At 33.2% G+C, this 23100-nt stretch overlaps 1 long non-coding RNA gene and 1 other non-coding gene across 2 annotated transcripts in view; one reads left to right on the top strand and one right to left on the bottom strand.

The window, feature by feature from the left end:
* LOC129022604 (uncharacterized) overlaps nucleotides 1-22619 on the top strand; it is a 40865-nt gene extending 18246 nt beyond the window's left edge. Inside the window, exons 3-5 of the long non-coding RNA XR_008496484.1 lie at nucleotides 6452-6723; nucleotides 14048-14169; nucleotides 20059-22619. This is a non-coding gene — a long non-coding RNA (uncharacterized LOC129022604). The remainder of the gene's footprint in view (nucleotides 1-6451; nucleotides 6724-14047; nucleotides 14170-20058) is intronic.
* Nucleotides 5702-5866, bottom strand: LOC129022719 (U1 spliceosomal RNA). The gene has a single exon (XR_008496521.1). It is a non-coding gene; the product is annotated as a U1 spliceosomal RNA (small nuclear RNA).
* Nucleotides 22620-23100: the final 481 nt, after the last annotated feature.

The following is a 23100-nucleotide window of genomic DNA, read 5'->3' as shown; positions in this document are numbered from 1 at the left end:
TTTGTGAGGCATTTGCCATAATGGAATAAAATGAATGTTTCTGGGTCATAATATACTGTTTCAAATTAATATTTACCTAACCACACAGCAAAAATAGATAACGGTAAAGATAAAATTTACAACTATGTCATAAAAAATTTTAATTCCAGGATTTAATTACAATTTACACTGCACTGTGGAAAACTTTGAGTTAAAGGGTTACAATTTTTCTTCTTTAACAAGAGAGGTGACCTCAGCCTTCACTAAGTGCTTAGTGCAAACATTTAGCACAGCAAAATTGCAATAGCTTCCCAGGAGAAAATGAACTGGCATTGATACCAATGCCCTTTATAAAAAAGGAACTTTGAAACACATTTTACTTTACTAAAAGAATGAAGATAGAACTGATTAACTCCAAACTAATCAAAAGAGTTGGCCAAAACACTAAGCAAGATAATCTCAAAGCTTTTTTTAAACAAAAGTAATCAAGAATCTGTATCATGCTAATGACTTTTATCATAAGGTTCTGAAATCTCTGTACACTTAGTCAAAGGTGCTATTTCAAGATATAGGTTGTCCTTAGTCTCTATTGTACTGTGTACTTGCCTTACACAATGATACTGGTATGGAGTTCTAAAGGTTTTTTTCAAAAGTTCTCAGCTTTAGAATTTCAGAGGATATAAAGGACTTTAAGTTTAAAAAAAAGAGTAGCAAAATAACAAAGTTATGTATAAACATACATGCGCATTTATTTATTTATGTATTTATTCATATATTGATACATGTGGTTTGATAAAAGATCATAGGACAAAATAAAAATTAAGCAAGATCAGGACCAAGAAATAAGTTGAAATTATTTAGTGTTTAAGAGCCTCTTGAGGCTGGATGCTGTGGATCACGCCTGTAATCCCAGCACTTTGAGAGGCAGATCACTTGAGGTCAGGAGTTCGAGACCAGCCTGGCCAACATGGTGAAACCCCGTCTCAATAAAAATACAAAAATTAGCTGGGCAGGCGTGATGATGGGTACCTGTAATCCCAGCTACTCTGGAGGCTGATGCAGGAGAATTGCTTGAACCCAGGAGGTGGAGATTGCTGTGAGCGGGGATCACACCACTGCACTCCAGCCTAGATGACAGAACAAGATTCCGTCCAAAAAAAAAAAAAAAAAAAAATCCTCTTGCATTCACAATATGAAGTGTTCCAAATAGGTAGCTCAATTTCTAGTGTAATATTTTTCTAAATATCATCATATTCCTTAATGGTTACATCGTGGTAACTCTCATATAACTAAATTTGATCCAGACACAGTAGAGTTTACAATACGAAAAATTATCAGTGGCAAAGAGGGTTGTTATGTCATGAGGGTTGTTATGTCTGGAGATATAAATCTCTAGACAACTAGACAACCACTGTATCTGCATCTTCTCTCTCTTCTTTATTTCCAGTATTTCTATTCAGTTAAATATACAGTCTATTTTCTGCAGATATTTCTTCCCAGTGTGGGTCCCTGTCATCTTGGAAAGGTGTTTTTTTGGGTATTTTGAGGGTTTTGCAGCATCTCCCCATGTAGTACTCTCCAAACTTTCTACGGTAATTTTGGCATCATTTACACACTGCAATCTGTGCAATCTTTTTTCTGCTTTGGTTTTCTTTTTAAAATCTACTTTCCAAATCCTCCACTTTTATTTCTTGTGTATGTGCATGGGGAATGACTAAGGACCTGTAGGCAATTTCTTGATTTTCTTTAAGTTCGGGACCAGCACAATAGCTTTTTCTTACTTTTGTGTTCCCCTACACAGTTGTTAATCTTAACTAAGCCTTTCTCATGTCAGGATCTAAACCTATGTTAATTTAGTGATTTTACTTACAAGTTATTGAATTAATATTTCTTTTATTATTATTATTATTTTTTTTTTTTGAGACGGAGTCTCGCTGTGTTGCCCAGGCTGGAGTGCAGTGGCCCGATCTCGCCTCGCTGCAACCTCTGCCTCCCGGGTTCAAGTGATTTTCCTGCCTCAGCCTCTCTAGTAGCTGGACTACAGGAGCACGCTGCCACACACGGCCAATTTTTGTATTTTTGGTAGAGATGGGGTTTCACCATATTGGTCAGGCTGGTCTCAAACTCCTGACCTCATGATCCGCCCACCTCGGCCACCCAAAGTGCTGGGATTACAGGCATGAACCACTGCGCCCGGCCCATTATTGAAGTTTTTGTGCACATTCCTTGGAATTTTATACATATACAATCATATCATTACCAAATAGGGCAGTTTTATTTTTTTATTTTCAATCAATGGGAAAGATACTATGTCAGGACAGTGTTGAATAAGAGAAGTGATAACAGATATCCTTGCCTTATTCTTGATCTAAGAAGAAAATATAGTCATTAATCATTAAATATAATAGCTGTAGGTTTCCTATAATGCCTTTTATCAAGTTGAGGAGGTTTTCCTCTATTTCTGATTTTTTCAGTTGATAAAATTATGTAATTTTTTATTCTAATGTGTTGATAAAGTGGATTATATTGACTGATTTTAAATACTAAACCAGCCTTGCATCTCTGGAATAAAAGCCCCTGGTCACAGCCTATAATCAGTTTTATATATTGGTATATTTTATTTGCTATATATTTTCTTAAGGATGTTTGCACCTATGTTCATGAGGAAGCCTTGTCTGTAGTTTTCCTTTTTTGTACTGCTTGCGTTTGGTTTTAATATGTGGGTAATACTGGATTCATAAAATGAGTTGTAAATTGTTCTTTCTTCATTCATTTTCTAGAAGAATGGATAAAATCAGTGTTAATTTTTCTCTAAACTTTGAAAGAATTCTCTGGTACAACCATTAGTAACTGGAGATATATTTTGGGAAGAAATTTTGAAGTACAAATTCAATTTATTTAATTGCTACAAGGGAATTTAAATTATTTACTTTATATTGGTTGAGTTTTGGTAGCTGTACTTTTTAATAAATTGATTATCCTCTCAGTGGCTGAATTTATGTCTGTAGACTTGTTCTTAATGTTCTCTTCCTGTTTACTGTGTGTTACATCTGCATTTACATATATATTATATATCTATGTATTATCTATATAGAGAAAGGTAAATATCTTAGGCCCCCAAGATATTTTGGGCCTCCAGAATCACTAAGCTAAACGGAAAATTCAAGCTGGGAACTGATTAGGGCAAACCTGCCTCTCATTCTATTTAAAGTTATCTCTCTGCTCACTGAGATGAATACATATATGATTGCCTCCTTTGGAAAGGCTAACTAGAAACTCAAAAAAATGTAACCACTTGTCTCTCATTTATCTGTGACTTGGAAGCCCCTCCTTGCTTCTTTCTGCCTTTGCTTTGAGTTGTTTTGAATTGCTTTGAGTTGTCCCACCTTTCCAGAGTGAACCAGTGTACTTCCTACGTATATTCATTTGTGTCTCATTCTTCTTACATACTTCTGACATATATTGATTGGTGTCTTATGTCCCCCTAAAATGTGTAAAACCAAGCTGTGCCCCAACCACCCTGGACACATGTCCTCAGGATTTCCTGAGGCTGTATCACGGGTGTGTGTCCTCAACCTTGGCAAAATAAACTGTCTGCATTAATGAAGACCCGTCTCAGAGTTTCTGGGTAAATATGTATATATATATATATATATATATATATATAGACATGTGTATATATAGACATATATATAGACATGTATATATAGACATATATAGACACATATATAGACATATATATAGACATATACATAGACTATATATAGACATATATAATAGACATACATATAGACATAATAGACATATATATAGACATATATATAGACATGTATATATAGACATATATAGACACATATATAGACATATATATAGACATATACATAGACTATATATAGACATATATAATAGACATACATATAGACATAATAGACATATATATAGACATATATATAGACATGTATATATAGACATATATAGACATATATATAGACATATATAGAGACATATACATAGACTATATATAGACATATATAATAGACATACATATAGACATAATAGACATATATATAGACATGTATATATAGACATATATAGACATATATAGACATATATATAGACATATATATAGACATATACATAGACTATATATAGACATATATAATAGACATATATATAGACATAATAGACATATATAGACATATATATAGACATATACATAGACTATATATAGACATATATAATAGACATATAGACATAATAGACATATATATAGACATGTATATATAGACATATATAGACATATATATAGACATATATATAGACATATACATAGACTATATATAGACATATATAATAGACATATATATAGACATAATAGACATATATAGACATATATATAGACATATACATAGACTATATATAGACATATATAATAGACATACATATAGACATAATAGACATATATATAGACATGTATATATAGACATATATAGACATATATAGACATATATATAGACATATATATAGACATATACATAGACTATATATAGACATATATAATAGACATATATATAGACATAATAGACATATATAGACATATATATAGACATATACATAGACTATATATAGACATATATAGTAGACATATAGACATAATAGACATATATATAGACATGTATATATAGACATATATAGACATATATAGACATATATATAGACATATACATAGACTATATATAGACATATATAATATACATATAGACATAATAGACATATATAGACATATATATAGACATGTATATATAGACATATATAGACACATATATAGACATATATATAGACATATACATAGACTATATATAGACATATATAATAGACATACATATAGACATAATAGACATATATATAGACATATATATAGACATGTATATATAGACATATATAGACATATATATAGACATATATAGAGACATATACATAGACTATATATAGACATATATAATAGACATACATATAGACATAATAGACATATATATAGACATGTATATATAGACATATATAGACATATATAGACATATATATAGACATATATATAGACATATACATAGACTATATATAGACATATATAATAGACATATATATAGACATAATAGACATATATAGACATATATATAGACATATACATAGACTATATATAGACATATATAGTAGACATATAGACATAATAGACATATATATAGACATGTATATATAGACATATATAGACATATATAGACATATATATAGACATATACATAGACTATATATAGACATATATAATATACATATAGACATAATAGACATATATATAGACATATATATAGACATGTATATATAGACATATATAGACACATATATAGACATATATATAGACATATACATAGACTATATATAGACATATATAATAGACATACATATAGACATAATAGACATATATATACAGAGAGAGACATATATATATAAAATTCTGTGTCACTTGTGCTAAAATCTTGTCAGCTGTGTTGATCTTTTTAAAAAATTCACTACTTGCTTTATTGATTTTTCTGTTTTTTTTTATTTTTTCGATTTCATTTATTTCTGTTATTATCTTTATTATTTCCTTCATTCCGCTTGCATTGGGCTTATTTTCTCCTTTTCTCACTATTTTTTAAATTAAAACAATGAACAAAATAAAATAAAAAGCCAGAGGAAGGTATTAATGCAGTCCCCCGCTACCACAAATTATGCAGTCCAGTTTTCCACATTTGGGGAAATCACAGAGGTGAGCACATCTGGAATGCAGTGGATAAGGCTTGCCCTGGGAAAACCACCTTTGTGATTATGATATCTCCTCTGCCATGTTAAGTATATATTTTTTTCCTTAGTTTCTTAAACTGCAAGCTTAGATGGTTGATTCATGATTTTTCCACCTTTGTGATGTAAGCGTTTAGTGCTATAAATTTCCTTGTCAACACTGCTTTACCTGCATCCCAGAAATTTTGGTGTATTCTCTTTTTATTTTCATTTACCTGAACATATTTTTTGTTCTTTGTAAGACTTTTTTAATCTCTGTATTTTTAGAAGTATCTTGTTTAATTTCTGAATGTGAAAATTTTGTATGATTTCCCTGCTATTTAACTCTAATTTGATTCCATCAGCATCAGAGAACAGATTCTGTATGATTTTATTTTTTAAAAAAAGTGTTGAAACTTGTTTTATGGCCCAAAATATGGGCAATAAATGAAATAAGAGTCTCAGTAGAAAAGGAATGCTAAACAGAAATTGGCAAACTCAGATCTGAAGAGAAAGATGGAAAGCAATCAAGACATCTTCAGTGTCAAAAATTTAAGTATATCGTTGCTAATTACCTGTGTTTAATGTGTTTCTTGTTCTTGTTATGCTGTTACAGTCTTTGTTTATCCCTTAAATAAAACGTTTTTGTTATTTCAAACAGCTTATTACACTTAAACTATGAGCATTGAAGGAGAGTGCCTTTCCACATGCAGTGCAAGAAACAGAAAAAGAATAGCCACTGGATCCTACATAAGTACTAACTGGCTACTTAGAGCTGATAATTATACATAGTAAGTGACAGGAAAATGCAATCTCACACCACTGCATCAAGATCTACAGAAATTTGTGGTACTTGTTAACACATTATATCACATAGACTGGAACATGACCTGCAATCATCAGAACTTCCTAAAAGAAAAGAGCTTGAGACAGGTATGTCACATGTAAAGTGTAAAATAAAAGTATTAAGTTTAATGTTGGGTTTTCATTATAACATGTAAATACACTAATCAGTTAAATAGAAATTTAACAGTTGATTTGGCTTCTGTTTCCTTTGAACCTCAAATTAGTTTTGAAATATAAAGAAATAACCTTCCATGGTAAAAGATCTTTTGAACCTATATTGCATGTTTGCATTTTAAAGCACCATTTCTCAATAACATGTTTGAATTCTTGACATAAAGACACATAGAGAGGCCTCACATATACAACCTGCCATCCATCTGTGAAAAAAAGAAGAAAACTTATTTTAGCCCGCATGCTATCAGAAAACCATATTTCATACTGATGGGTCATAGAAGAAACACACTTTCAAAATGATTTTAAGGAAAACCCCAAGGCATGTTTGCTGTGTTTAAAAGGACTAGGAAGTACGAAAATGAAACAGGAGCCATAAAGTGTTTGATATACTTTATGAGGCCAAAATTCCTCCGTGGCATTTCTTCCAATTTCTACAAAATAACTTAGAAATCAGAAAATCTTTGCTATCAAGAAAAACTACAAAATGGTTGAAACAAAATAGAAAAATATTTTCTTACCCTGAATATACTATTTTCCTATTTAAACCATATTTATATCTTTAATACCCTCATTTAACTTAATGTTAAACATATACCATGTGTCCTAATGTTGCTTAGAATTTTCTAAATTTAAGTTTGCCAATATTTTTCACTATTATTGAAATATTACCGAAATTACAAATCTTTTCAATATTACATGCAGTGCAAATTTGTTACATTTGAAAAAGAATGAAGCCCTTCCCTGCTAACCAAATATGACCAGAAGCAGGGACCTATACCTCTACAATCATCCTTTCCCCTCATATGTTCCTAATAGTAGGATTGTCCCTGCAATTCATAGTGTAGGATTTTCTCCAGAAAATCTGATTTATTCTTCTTCCCCTGACTGGCAAAAACATACTTTTAGAATAAAATACACCATCATTGTATTCACTCAAATTTGACTCTCACTTGCTTCTCACTCTTGTATCCAAATCTGTGATTAATACTCTCTTATTTGTGTTCATTTCAGTATGTGTTTCCCTTTATCATAGCATCCGTATCATTAACTTGTGAGTCAGTATGTCCATTTGTTTATATGTTTTATTTATATACTGTATTTTTTGACTCATCCATCATTAGGTGTTTGACTTCAGCAAATGTGTTCAATACATTTATGTTGCTAGTGGCTTTCAGGGCACCTGAAACGTTGTAGAAGTTCAATATATTGGGGTAGAATGCAGTAATTTCAGTTTACTTTTTTCTTTAAGTATCACTATGTGACAGCTACTGTGCTGGGTGACTTATGGATGTACTCATTCTACCTTGGGCAACAAACTTACTATATTTGTAGGTTGTCTTTCTAATTATCTACCTAGCATCTATCCCTGCCTACTTTCTGCTGCCAGAGGCTCTAGTTTGCTTGGGCATCCACCACTATCAAGTCCTTACTGACCTCAGCTAAGCACTGTGGTTTCAGTACACCTACCAGAGAGACTGGATTAGATGTGAAATGTGTGATGCGACTCTGTTCAGGGAGTAATTAGTAGGAACTTTCTGTAGGGCTTCTGGGAAGGGTTTCTTTAACTTTATAAAATAGGAAGCAAAAAATCAAATGTCAAAATTGCTATCTCATGTTGAATCAATAAATGTTACTAAATTAAAAACCAGACGGAGGCCGGGTGTGGTGGCTCATGCCTGTAATCTCAGCACTTTGAGAGGCTGAGGCAGGCAGATCACCTGAGGTCAGTAGTTCGGGGCCAGCTAGGCCAGCAGGGAGAAACCACATCCCTACTAAAAATACAAAAATTAGCCAGGCATGGTGGAGCACACTTGTAATCCCAGCTACTCAGGAGGCTGAGGTAGGAGAATTGCTTGAACCCAGGAGGCGGAGGTTGCAGTGAGCCGAGATGGCACCATTGCACTGCAGCCTGGGTGACAAGAGTGAAACTCCGTCTCAAAACAAAACAAACAAACAAAAAACAGATGGAATGTTAAAATGGTGGTGCAAAAAAAAGTGAAAGCAAAGTGAGTCCCTGATGAAGCAGACAAGTCACAGCATTAAATAGCCCTGGAGACACATTTAGTTCAGGTATTCCTATAACAACAAGACAATAATTTCCCATCAGGTTTAAGGTGCTTATGTGATTATTTTCTTTTTTTTTCTTTTTGCCAATACAGGCAAAATTAATCATTGTAGTATTTTGGCCAGCATTTTATATGTGGAAATATTGAAGTCAAGTAAGTTTCAGCGAATCATTAATCCTTAGGTTAGTAGCAGAAAAAGAATTCAAATACAAGTTTCTCTCTTTAAGCAAGGATTTTCCATGAGGATACAGAAATTGTGAGAGATCTCAACAACTAGTAAGTAGCTGCACATTTCCATTGCCACAGGCTCTGTTTTTATAGCATAGTTACACAAGACAAACAAAAATAGTGTATCTCACACATTCGATTATTGATCGATTGATGCATAGTAGACATACATACTTCTAGGGTACACGTGTGTCACATATTTGTAAAAATCTAACAGTTACTGCATTAAATTGATACCAATATAAAAACAAATCCAATCGTCAATGTTAACAATGTGAAGAGCATCCCAATTTGTAATTTAATAAATGATATAGCTTTTTTTTTTTTTTATGAGACAGAGTCTCACTCTGTCGCCCAGGCTGAAGTGAAGTGGCGTGATCTCAGCTCACTGCTTTGTATATTTAGTAGAAACGGGGTTTCACCATGTTGGCCAGGATGGTCTCGATCTCCTGATCTCGTGATCCACCCACCTCGGCCTCCCAAAGTGCTGGGATTACAGGCATGAGCCACCGCACTGGGGCAATGATGTAGCTTTTATATTTGACTAGCCTAGGCATAAATGGCTTACTCAAAAGGAATAATTTTGATAGTAACCTTCAACTTTGCAAATAATGAGGTTAATAATTTACTATGTAGTATGCTAAGATTTCCAAAGTTGATTTATTGATAACAAACTTAGTTGACACAATGTAACAAAAGGGAAACCTGGGCAGGATCACTCAGACTTTGTATATAAAGTATTGTTCATTCCAATACAGTTATTAACAGTATATTATTCTGTATGGGTAAGGAAAATGATGCCCTATGGAGAAGAATATACAAACACTAAAAGAGTATATTCATAGAAGAAAAAAAGCAGATAAATTGCTTCACATTTTAGAATGATAAAAATATTAAGAAAAATGAATTTGAAAATTAAAGACTCGTTAGAATTAAAAAACCAAGCAAAATGTATCAAGAAGATATATGTAATAAAGCATTCTAGACATATCTCTTTTTCAATTGATCATAAATCAAATACTAAGGAAGATCAGAATGTTTAGTGGAAGTACATGGCAGACTGGTTATAAATTTGGGATATACGTCAAATAAGGAAGAAAAGGAAGACAATTTTACACATAGTTAACTGTATGAAAAGGTCTGCTTCTGGAAATGATATTAACTCCACAGCAGTGCTTATCACTCTGTAAATGGATCATCCAGAAAGCAAAGGGTTTCTATTAGACTGTTGCTGGCTCCAGACTTCCAAGCAAGAAGCAGAAATTGCATTTGCAATATTCCCCAGAGCATTTCCTACTTCTATCACTTTGGTCTTGGCTGCACTGACAGTGCAACTTTGCACAGTCCTTTACTTTATGAAAAGCTCAAAGAAGGTAATTGAGTACAAGGAAAGAAGAGAATTCACTTCAAGGTTATGTTCAAACTATTTAACACTGAATTCCACCAATAATAAATCTGCTGGTTTGAAGCAAAGTCGAGCTAAGCAAAATAGATGAGTTCTTCGAGGTAAATGGTAGAACTCTCTATAGGCACTAGAATTTCATGAAAGAATAGTTAGTACGTGGAGGCAAGGGATGGGAATTGTTCTATTTAGACCGAAGAATATTCAGTAATAGTACTACAGCCAGAATAAGAACTCAAGAAAATTATGTGTGAAATTGTAAATAAAAAAATTTCAATGAATATATATTGCTAAATCCCTTACATATATGAATCAGCGTGAGAGTTTATCTTTCCTTCTACATAATAAATAGAAATTCAATGCAATAAACAGTAACCCATGTTTAGCTAATAGTTGCCCTACCACAAATATACTAGTAATACCAACAGGGATGCCAGTCAATCTAATAAAAAAAAGAAAACTTGATAATTAAGGGATGCATTAATACTAAATTATTGACATTTATTTGAGAACAAAATGCTGAATGCCTCTTCCAAACTCCCATCAAACACTTAGCTTGTCCTAGAAGCAATTTTTCATGTGGACTACTGTCAGCTTCTTGATGATTAAATGAAAATATTTAATGCAATTTGTTCCATATTACTTGGTTATTGAAATAATTCAATTTTTAAACAATTTCACTTTGTATTAAGCATCAAATGAAGACATTTTACATCTCACCTAATGGACACCGCAATCTGTTGTATTGTTTTCAGGAGCAACACAAATAAATCTGCCCTTACAGAGAATTTTACACATTAAGAAAAAGGTAACTATCAAAACAGAACTCAATGGCATTCTACTTTCAGGGGAATAAATAATTGCCTGCACTAACAGTGCAGGCTGCAGAACTCTTGCAAGAAATAGATGTGGGGCAATTACAATGAAACTTTATCAATAGGTTCAAATAAGGTGATGTAGCCTCATGAGTACTGCTATTAATCCAGATTGAAATAGTAAAGCTTTCCATTACACCCAAAATCATTAGAGTTGAGGCTATAATCTGTCTGATACATTGATTTAGTAGCAACATAAAAAGGACTGAGGAAAACTAAGTAAACAAACATAGGAACACCAGAAATGTTTAACTGGCTTCCTTATTCTTTTGTTGCAACTTCTTTGATCCTGACATATTCAAAGAGATTAGTGCCACATTTGTGTGCTCATACACGGCTACATGGGTGTGTTGCACAGGCTTGTAAGTTTATGACATTAATAAATTTTCAATGGCTACAATTTGAAGGTTTACACTGTTTCAAGTGAAAAAATATTAAATTTTTGAACATAAAGATATTTTTCAACCTCATATAATTTAATATGCTTGTTTCAGGGGGGTGTGCAATAGGACACACCCTTGCCTCCAATAATTAATAATTAATAATTCAGTACTATTACAGTCTATCTTGTAATAGTACTGAAGTTTCAACTAGCGGGCATGCTAAATTCAGTACCTTTAGATATGGAAAAGTCTTAAATATAAGAATATAATTAAATGTTATTCTTTCGTTTGCATGGACAGCATTTTATATGACACAATGAAAATATTGAAATTGCTGGCATGGTTTGATCACAGTAGTAAGAAATTCAAAGTAATTAAAGACATATTAGATTATATCACTGGAGCATCAACCTGTTCCATTTCATCTCCATTAAAGCATATTGATTCAGTGACAGATTTATAGAAACATTATTTAAGGTTAGAATTACTTTTGTGGAGAAAAATGGGTATAAAAAGAAGTGACACATTCTTATTGTTGTGTATTATTCACAATCTAAATGCTCCATTAATCACAAAACTGCACTTTTTCCCACCATAAGCAAACTTGAGTGTTCACCTTTTAAAAAATACTCATTTCATGTTCTTAAGAAGTGAAATACTGACAACCCCATAACATTCCCAAATAACCCTATTAATGTTTCTCATGTGTAACTTATAAAAATTGAGAAGGAAAATAAGAAAAACATCATTGTTTTATTTTTCTCTTATTCTTGCTGCTGTATGTATACCTCATCACAGCTGTGTCAGTGATTTATGAAAAAATTTGTCTGATAACTGAAACAAACCTTCAACACTTTCCTAATTTCAATCAAAAGTCACACAGGTGGTAATGCAGCTGTGATTCCATAATAATACCTCTTAAATTCAATAAATAAACACTGTGCAATTTGGGAAATAGTTTAATGTAACATTCGACACCACTCTTCCAACATCAACCAAATTTAATTAAACATCTGTAATAGTAGTAGTGTATTTTAATACTGAATAGAACGAGAATATATGTTACAATGCTCCTAGAATTGCCATACATTTTACGGAAATTTCCTGGTATTAAGTCCCCTTGCCTCCAATAATTAAAGAAGTAGGATTTTAAAAAGAACAGCCCCTAACTATCTGAGTAGATTTGCAGAGTTTATACTGCTACTTACACTTAGAAAGTCAATATGTATCTTCTTCTTCATAACAGAACTCTAATGATTTAACATAACTTATTTTCCCAACAACATTTGCATACCAGCCCACCAACTTTTCTAAACAAGCCAAATTATGCTAAAATATGTTATTTACCAGCTTAGATTTCTCAAATTTGAAGTCAAACTTTTGGACATCCATACAGTAATTTTCCAGTTATGTACAATCATGAAACATATTTAACAAATTCTGAGTCTCTTGTCCTCCTTTACAAGTGTCTATTTCTGTGATATATATTTAAACTAAATTTTTATACTCAAAAGTGTTTTCGAGAAGGAAGTTTCATCGCTATTGTGAAGGGCAACATTGGAGAGCAAATGAATGGTGGATTTGTATTGAGAAGTTGGAGACTGTAATTTGGCTTTCACGGTTGGAGTATCTAGATAGAGTGCCAGGTTTACATTCATAAAATGGACATGCTCTCCCTACAAGAAAGCTATATAGTTTAAAAATGAATAACAAAGACTTCAGTATTGAATTCACAAATAAATTCGTTGCTTTTTCCTCTTATATTTTAAATATTATCTGTTAGCTTTTTTCCTCTAAAGTAGGGGATTAATGTTAGCAATCTCTGGTTTGTCTTTTCACAAAGCAGGATTATGCTATGAGGATTACCACAAAAATAGGTGTTAAAAATACCAGAGTTTGTTGCTCTTATGCATTCCTTTGGGAGAGATAAGACGAGGAAATCAATTAACATCAAAAGTAGTACTTTAGGTTTGTCAAAGAGTAGGTAGTTCAAGTCATTATTTGGAATTAAGAACATAAAGTAAGATCTTGGTCAAACCTCTAATATTGTAACATATATAAGATGTGAATGTGTTGAATAATTGAAAAGTTACCTTACTGCTAAGAGTAAACTTGTATCTGAATTGAAAAATAATGAATCAATACCATAAACCTTATATTTATGGCTTTCTTCCAACCTATAAGAATGCAAGTTTGTTTATACCAGAATATTAAAAATATAATCTTGTTGTTTATTTTATGCAGTATTACTTACTTAATACAGCTTTCATGTTTCACTTACAGGAAGAGCACATTTTGTCAAGTGTTATAAACAGAATGTTATTCAAAGAAGCTAAGGGTATTGCGTTACATTATTAAGTACAGGTTTGTTGAAGAAATGTGTTTAATGTTCATGTACAGGAGAGGTGAGTTGTGTTTAGACTAAAGATCATTATAAAGCTTATAATTATAATTAATTATATAGCAGGCAAATGTTTTTTGCTGGAGGGGGGTGATGCCTTTATATATTGATTTTACAAAAGCAGAAAACTCATCTATCCAAAAAAGGAAATCAGTAAATGGTTAGAAAAACCTGCCTCAAAGCTTAGAAAAACTATATGATGTGGTAATTGCTGTTAAGATTCTACAAATAGTTTTTTTTAAAAAAGATATTGCTGTGCTTCTAATTATACTTGAGGATATCTTATTACATGCTACAGAGCTTCTGAATAATTAAATGGAATCGGATATAGTATCTAACTTTAATAATCAGTGTCAGGCGCTAATATGCTTTCCACTTGGTGCATGAACTTCATTGCCATTGGAAGATGTATTAACAGAAGTTGACTTGCTAATCTTATTATTGAAATTAAAATGTATTTTTCATATAGTATTTGAAGGCTTTAACACATTGTAGATTGCATCTCCATTTAAAAAATGCTTATACTCATCAATCTATGTATATATGATGTCATACATCACATTGATGTGCTTAAATGTATTACATGCGTCATTGGTCATTGATATGGTTTCACTCTGTGTCCCAACACAAATCTTACCTTGAATAGTAGCTCCCATATTCCCCACATGTCATGGGTGGGGAGGAAGGTAATTTTTAATCCTGGGGGGCAGTTACCGTCATGTTGTTCTGGTGATAGTAACTGAGTTCTCATGAGATCTGGTTTTTTTTTAAGGCAGAGTCTCACTCTCTTGCCCAGGCTGGGGTGGCGCAACCTTGGCTTACTGAAACCTGTGCCTCCCAGGCTCAAGTGATTCTCCTGCCTCAGCCTCCCAAGTAGCTGGGATTACAGGCATATGCCACCACCACCCAGCTAATTTTTGTATTTTTAGTAGACATTGGGTTTCACCATGTTAGCCAGGCTGGTCTTGAACTCCTGAACTCAAATGATCCACCTGCCTCGACCTCCCAAAGTGCTGGGATTACAGGCATGACCCACGGTGCCCAGGTCAAGATCTGATGGTTTTATAAAGGCTTTTTCTCCTTTTGCTTGGCACTTCTTCCTGCCATTACGTGAAGAAGGACATGTTTGCTGCTTCTTCTGTCATGATTGTAAGTTTCTTGGGGTCTTCCCAGCCATGCTGAACTGTGAGTCAATTAAATTTCTTTCCTTTATAAATTACCATCATAAATTATTAGCAGCATGGGAATGCAGTAATATAGTCCTGCTCTTGCTGAATCTTCCCATATGTCCAAGCAGTAGAAGTATGAAAGCACCTGGTGTACCCAAGAGATAAACCACCAAACAATTGAAATGTACTGATATTTCATGTACATTTGAAAAAATAGCTAAATGATTATATGACACTGTTTTAAGTCTACAAAGTGTATGAAATACAAACAAGTTGCTCAGTCAGGACCCTGTGAGAAGCAGGCTCAAACTCATTTTTACTTTGATGTGTTTTTTACTTTAGCAAAATAATAAGATAGTATTAGAACCAACTACCGCCCTCTTCTCAGACCCCAGTTTACTCATCTGAGGTCTTCTTATATTGAGGCTAAATCCTGACCAATATATTTCCAAAAACTTTCTGACAGTCTAGTTTGTCTTGGAAACAAATAGAATCCTCTTCCTGCCTTGGAGTACAATTTGTTGCAGAAAAGTTTGCTTCAGTTCAGAGACCCACCACTGAAGTCGACTGAGATAACATCATTTAGTTGTTGAGTTGTGTTATACAGAAGTCGATCTTGCAGTTTCACCTGTTTGTTTCCACAATTCCCAATCAATTCATTCCTGGTTTTCTTACTTATTTAAAACAGAGGATTGAGCAAATTTGCTGGAGTTTTGACAAATATAATGCTGAATGCCTCATCTTTTTTATTTGTTGCCTAATCCTATTCTAATTTACAAAATTCATATTTATTTATCTATCATGGTATAATACATAATGTTTTGTTCTTTTTCCATGCTGAAGATATTGGAAATAGACTATTTGTTAAATTGTTCACTGTATGGATGAATCATGGATAGAGATAGGGAGCATCTGCTGTTGATTGAAAGGTTAATTGGTTAATTTTAATTATAATTTAGTAAATTGTAATAAAAGCAGGCTCTTTAAACATGTTTGCTAAAAAGCAAACATGAAGATAGACTTAAAAATACTTGTGTTCAGTAAAAACAGAACTTGGGCAAGCTGTTCTTTTATAAAAATCTAATGTTTTCCATTCTATTTAAAATATCGTTTATAAAATATGATTTATTTTTCTCTTTCATTTCTTCAGATGGTTAATACACTACTGCTAATGTAACAGCAAAGTTTTGACTTTTCTAAATTGGGGTTTTTCTATAGCACTGTGAAAGTAAATTTTTTAATGTCTTAATTAGCATCTTGTCTTTCAAGACACAAATTGAGCAAATCAAATCAACATAATAATCACCTAATCAGATGCTTAATTCAACTAGAAGCATATGCACACTTTTGCAACTGTCATTTAAGTGTGCATATATATCTTAGCAGTACCACCTTCTACTCTTTTAAATTGATTCATCAATTTTCTCTGTTTAATTATGCTGTATGTTGTAGTTTATGATGCCTCTCCTGGAATGGTGACTGAGCATCAGTTTATGTCTTCAAATGTAACTGTGTGCCTCTTGGAAGGAAAATCTTCTATCCCCATCTTTCTTACTATGTTAATCTCAATCACAAAGAAAACAGTCGATTTTTTTCAGAACCTATAATTATTGCTATATACTTATTCAGTATTATTAACACCAAAGAGAATGATGAGATAGTAATGTTAAAAGGTTACTATAGTTTCATGACTTCAGTTTCAACAGGTAAAACAAAAATTACAAGTCATCACTCTTGTCCTTGCAAGAAAAGACAAAACATAAGGAAAATATATGACTTCTTAGACCCCTTGGAGAACTGAGATCACAGGGCAACTGCCATCCTGAAATCTGGAGAGATAGATGATTCCAGAGGGTCATATCCAATATCTGTTGAACTCAAACAGAAGCTGGTAGAGCTCTAAACTTGTGGAAACAATAAAATAGTAAATTTTAACAAATTGTGGAAGATTGAATATGGGCTAAAATGTGAGCGCAAAACTCCGGGATCCTCAACATATGGGCTGCCAAAGTTTCACCGGTTTTAACTTCAGGAACCCCTGGGAAGGGGTACACATTCTAAGTAGGAAGAGCTGAGAGACATACCCTGTTGCCTTGGTGGGGAAGAGGACGAAAAAAATATTGTGAAATGCCCCCACGGTGTTGTCAGTAACAAGGGTCTATGATCTAGGGGAGAAGATATAGCTAGAGCCTTATCCTACCAGGAAAAGGTACATTTATTTACTCCAGTCATCTCTAGATTTCCTATCTCAACAAAAATAAAATAAACTCAGAATTATTTATGAAGGTCACAGGGCCACTAAAAGATTTAATCACAAGATTATAGCATTGTTCTCCTACTGCACAGTTTACCACCATATCAACAGGGATCCAGTATAATAATAGGATTTACAGCTAAAAGAGCTGAGAGACGCAGACTCTTTCTGAGGGTAGAGCTTAAAGAAACCCAAATTTCACAGATGAAACAAAAATAATACTAACGAAATTTAAAGCCTTTGGCACCTGAAATGATTGCAAATATTAAACACAGCTAACTCTTAGTCAGAGGAGGCTTTATTATTATAAAGCCTAAAATGCTTTTTTTTTTTTTTTGATATGGAATCTCACTCTGTCTCCCAGGCTGGAGTGTAGTGGAATGATATCGGCTCACCACTGCAACCTCTGCCTCTCGGGTTCAAGTGATTCTCCTGCCTCAGCCTTCCAAGTAGCTGGGATTACAGGTGCCCACCACCATGCCCAGCTAATTTTTTTTTTAAATATTTTAGTAGAGACAATGTTTGCCATGTTGCCCAGACTGGGCTTGAACTCCTGACCTCAGGTGATCCACCTGCCTTGGCCTCCCAAAGTGCTGGAATTACAGGAGTGACCACACCTAAAATGCTAAAGGCCTATCTACTTCACTTCCTATTGCCTGAAACATTATGGCTTTCAACAAAAATTAGAAAGTATGTTAATAGACAAGCACAAACTGTCCAAAGAGACAAAACATGCACCAGAAGCAGACTCAGATATGACACAGATTTTGGAATTACTAGATAGGAAATTTAAAATATCTATGATTAATGACTTAAAGCCTCTAACAAAGTATTAGACACCATGCAAGAACAGATAGGTAATGGAAATAGAGAGAAGCCAATTCTAAGAAAGAATCAAAAAGAAATATTTGAAATAAAAAACACTCACAAAATTGAAGAATAGCTTTGATGGGCTCATCAGTAGTCAGAGAGTGGCCACAAAAGGAATGAGTGAGCTTGAATGTAGGTCAATATAAACTTCTCAAACTAAAATTCAATTACAAAAATAAATAAGTAAATAAACAAATAATTAAAATTAAAAGAAAATGAACACTGAAGACCGGAGGGACAATTTTAAAAGGTTTTCTTCTGCATATTGGCCTGCGAGAAAGAAAAGACAGAAAAGTAACAGAAGAAATATTTGAAGTACCAATCTGTTCGAGACCAGCCTGACCAATATGGTGAAACTCCACCTCTACTAAAAATACAAAAATTAGCCGGATGTGATGGCAAGTGACTATAGTCCCAGCTATTCAGTAGGCTGAGACAGGAGAATTGCTTGAACCCGGGAGGTGGACGTTGCACTAAGCCAAGATTGTGCCACTGCACTCCAGCCTGCGTAACAGAATGAGACTCCATCTCATAAAAAAAAAAAGTAATAATCTAAGAAGTTTACAAAATTAATGACAGTTGCCAAACAAGAGATCGAGGTAGAAAACACCAAGACAGGATAACACTCCAGAGAACATTAAGAAGGATTATAACCCAAAAAGTTTCACCTAGTCATATACTATTCGAACTGCAAAACAAAACAAAACAAAAAATGTATTTACAGAAAAAAATAAGAAAATCTTAAAAGAAGCTAGGGAGAGGGAACTTAGCATTTAGAAAGCCACGAATAAAATTATGGTTGTGTCTTCAGAAACTGCCCAAGAGAGAAGAAAATAGAGTTAAATAATTAAAGTGTTGAAATAAGAAAATATAATAATTTTGGATTTCAAGCCAGTAAAATAATTTTTCTAAAGTATACTGGAAATAAAGATACTTTTAAACAAACAAAAACTGAGGGAATTTATGGCCAGCAGACCTGCTCAGCAGGAAATTTTAAAAGGAAATCATCTTTGAGATTGAAAATGATTGAAGTCAGAAACTTAGATCTGCACTGCGGAAAGAAAAATGCTGGATAAGAAATTAGTGAAAATACATTTTTTAATTTAAATAATCTATAAGATACTTGTTAAAAAATATAGTAATAATGTAATGGGTAATTATATTATATGAAAAAGTAAAATGAATGGTATCCATGACATGTTGAATGTAAGAGAATTGGGACTATTCTGTTATTAGAGACCCATACTACATGGAAGCAGTACAGTATTATTTAAACTTAGATTTAATTATTTAAAACTTTATATTGCTATCTATGGGAGTCTCTAAAAAATTTAAAAAGATGTATAATTCTTATGCTAAGAAAAGACATAAATTGATGCTTGTAAAATGTTCCATGAAAACTAGAAAAGACAGAAATGGTGGTGGGGGAGGCAAAAACTGATATATGTATATATACTGATATATATATATATATATAATATAAAGAAATATACATATACTGATATATATAAACATATAAATATATATAAAGAAATATGTGTATAAATATATATAAATATATATAAAGAAATATATATATATTTCTTTTTTTTCCTGTTAGCTGAGGAGGCCTAGAAGCAATGCTATCCCAGTAGCAACAAGTACAGCTGGTGCCCAAATCTTGCTTCCTAATACCATTCTCCAATAAAAAGAACCAGAATTTGTTGGAGATACAGCTGATCCTGAGACTGAGGCAGAAAATATACAAGATGACCCTGGAGCATATTGTAATACCAGACATTTCTGAAAAAAAAAAAAAGTAATCAAACAACAACAACAAAAGTGAAGAGGATATGTCAAATGGAGATAGAAGCCTGTAGAAAGGACTCCCAGTGACCAAAGCTGGAACACTTTGGGCAGCAAAGTACAAAAAGCAGTATTTTGAATTCCAACCCAAACTTTAAAATAAATATTCTCAAGTTCATACTCATATAAATGATTAAATAGATAAAGAAATAAAGATGGAAGAATAGAAATCTCTCATGCAAAAGATTCCAAATAATTTATGTAGACAGTCATCTTTCAAAGAGGAGGAGTGAAACTCCCTCTATTGAAGTATGGACTCCGTGCCTTTAGTGTGGGCTGCATATAGTGACTGGGTGGAAAGGGTACCGTGAAGAAATTTACATTGGGAAGATCTACTTCAGCCAGGTGATCAAGAATAATACCAATGTTGATACCATGTTGGTAGTATGTATCCCTGATATGATGTGATGAAATAGGTTATCTATGTTTGTTTCACTCCTCAAATCCGTAACACCAGTCTAATGCAGAGGAAAACATCAGGGAAATACCACTTGAGGGACATTCTTTAAAATTCCTGACAAGTACTCTCAAAACTGTCAAGGTCATCAAAAACAAGAGAAGTCAAAAACATTATAGCCAAAAGGAGCCTAAGGAGAGAGAGCAACTAATTGTAATGTTGTATCCCAGATGGGATTCTAGAAGAGAAAAATAACATGTAAGTACAGAGTAGCTATATAAGTGAAGTATAGACTTTAGTTAATTTATCAATATTGGTTCATTAACTGTAACAAATGTACTATGTTAATGTAAAATATCAATAATAGAGAAACCTGGGTACCAGGCATGAGGTAACTATTTGTGCTATATTTGCAATTTTATCTCTAAATCTAAAACTCTTCTAAATTAGCTTATGTTTCAAAGTGCAAAAAAAAAAGGAAAAAAGAGAATTGAGCAACATAAAAAGGAATATATTTGATATTGGATGGAAGGATATTCTAAGCATCATCTATCATCTCATGATCACTAGGGATGAGTATTTTTATATGATTGCTTAGGTGAGTGTTCCTAGTCCTTCTCCAGACTTGTTTCCAGATCTCTTTAATTAGTATAAACATACAAGGAGGGCAGAGTTTCTACACAGAAGAGTGTTGACTTTTTCTGTTACAGGATGTATGAATACCAGTGCTTTCCCCTAATATCTTCAAGTAAATCCCAATATTCTTGACTTTCTAAGCTCACAGTAGCAAAATAATCTTAAAAACTCCATATCATAAAACAGATAGGTCTGCACTACAATAGTATCGGTAATGTGCACTTATGTCTGTACTATTGGAAGATTCAAGAGTTGAGAAAAAGGACTTCTCAGCAACTTTAATTTGGCATCTCTGGAGATAGTTTTATGTATTTATTTTATACATATTTAGGTATTATCTACTTTGTGTCAGGCTCTCTTTCCTAGAGAACATGAAAGATAAAGATTTGTTCCTATTCAGCTTGTATTCAGTGGCGGACATATGATTATGGTAAATGAGATATGGCTCCCTATAATAATAAGTGCAATAAAAATTAAAATAAGTAAGTAGTTAGAGCTACTTAGTGAACAAAGGATATACTCATAGCATGCGAGTGCATCTCCAAGGAAGTAATGTTTGATTGAAAAGCAAATAATGAATGGCAGCCGTGTGAATATCTGGGCAAGACTATTTTAGGCAGAGAAAATTATAGGTACAAATGCATAGAGACCGCAAGGAAAAAAGTTCAATGTGGATGTAGGGTACAGTGAATCTGTCATTTTGGAAGCAACTATGCAACCAATTAGATGGCATTGCCAAGACTTAATTAAGAGTTTTATTGCAGCTGCAGTGAAAAATACAAAAGAAAGAGGAAACAAAAAGGTTTTCCAGCCAGTGTGAAATAGAAAAGAGTGAATGATAATTATTAATAAGTATTTCAGTTCATGTTTTCTTAAAAGTTATACCATATGGCTTAGTTTTTCATTTATGCTTTTGTGGATTTGGCCATTGCCAGCCAAACCATTGCAAATAGTAAAAACAATAACAAAAATCCGAAAGTATGCAAAGGACCAGGCATTGTGGCTCAGGCCTGTAAACCCAGCACTTCAGGAGGCCAAGGCAGGCTCATGGCTTGAGCTTAGGGCTTTGATACCAGCCTGGGAAACATGGTGAAACCTCATCTCTACAAAATAATAATAATAATAATAATAATAATAATAATACAAAAATTAGCCGAGTGTGGTGGTGTGTGCTTGTGGTCCTAGCTACTTGGGGGTCTGAGGCTGGAGGTTCACTTAAGTACAGGAGGTTGAGGCTGCAATGAGTCATGGTTATACCACTGCACTCCAGCTTGGGTGACAGAGCAAGGACCAGTCAAAATAGAACAAAGCAAAAAAAAAAAAAAAAAAAAAAGATATACAAAGCTCAGCTAATGGAAGTTTTACCTATATAAAACTGAAAAAGTAGTGAAAAATACTGTTGATACAATTTTGAGGAAGATCATAAGATCATAGCCCTGAGAACAGTGAGAGGTATCAGGTGGACTCTGAAGAGCAGAAACTTTGCAGGGAAGTGGCAGTTCCGTCAGTGAAATTCCAGCCGTTTGTGTCATATTTCTCTGTGATAAGAAGAGTGGCCCAAAGGAAACTTCCATGGCTAATTGCCATGAACCATGTTTAATTTAATAAATCACAGCTGCAGTGCTCTCTCACAGGGAAATCTCTTGAGTCCGTATTGCTTGAGGGGGTTGATATCCATAAAACCAGAGCATTTTCCTGCCTGTACATTAACTTAAAGCTGAAGTGTCTCAAAAATAAAAAGGTTTCATAACTTTAGGTACTGAA

The sequence above is a fragment of the Pongo pygmaeus genome, chromosome 22 (assembly GCF_028885625.2).
Source record: "Pongo pygmaeus isolate AG05252 chromosome 22, NHGRI_mPonPyg2-v2.0_pri, whole genome shotgun sequence".
Classification (NCBI taxonomy): Eukaryota; Metazoa; Chordata; class Mammalia; order Primates; family Hominidae; genus Pongo; species Pongo pygmaeus.
The sequence above is the reverse complement of the archived record's forward strand: the minus strand, read 5'-3'. Positions and strand labels throughout refer to the sequence as shown.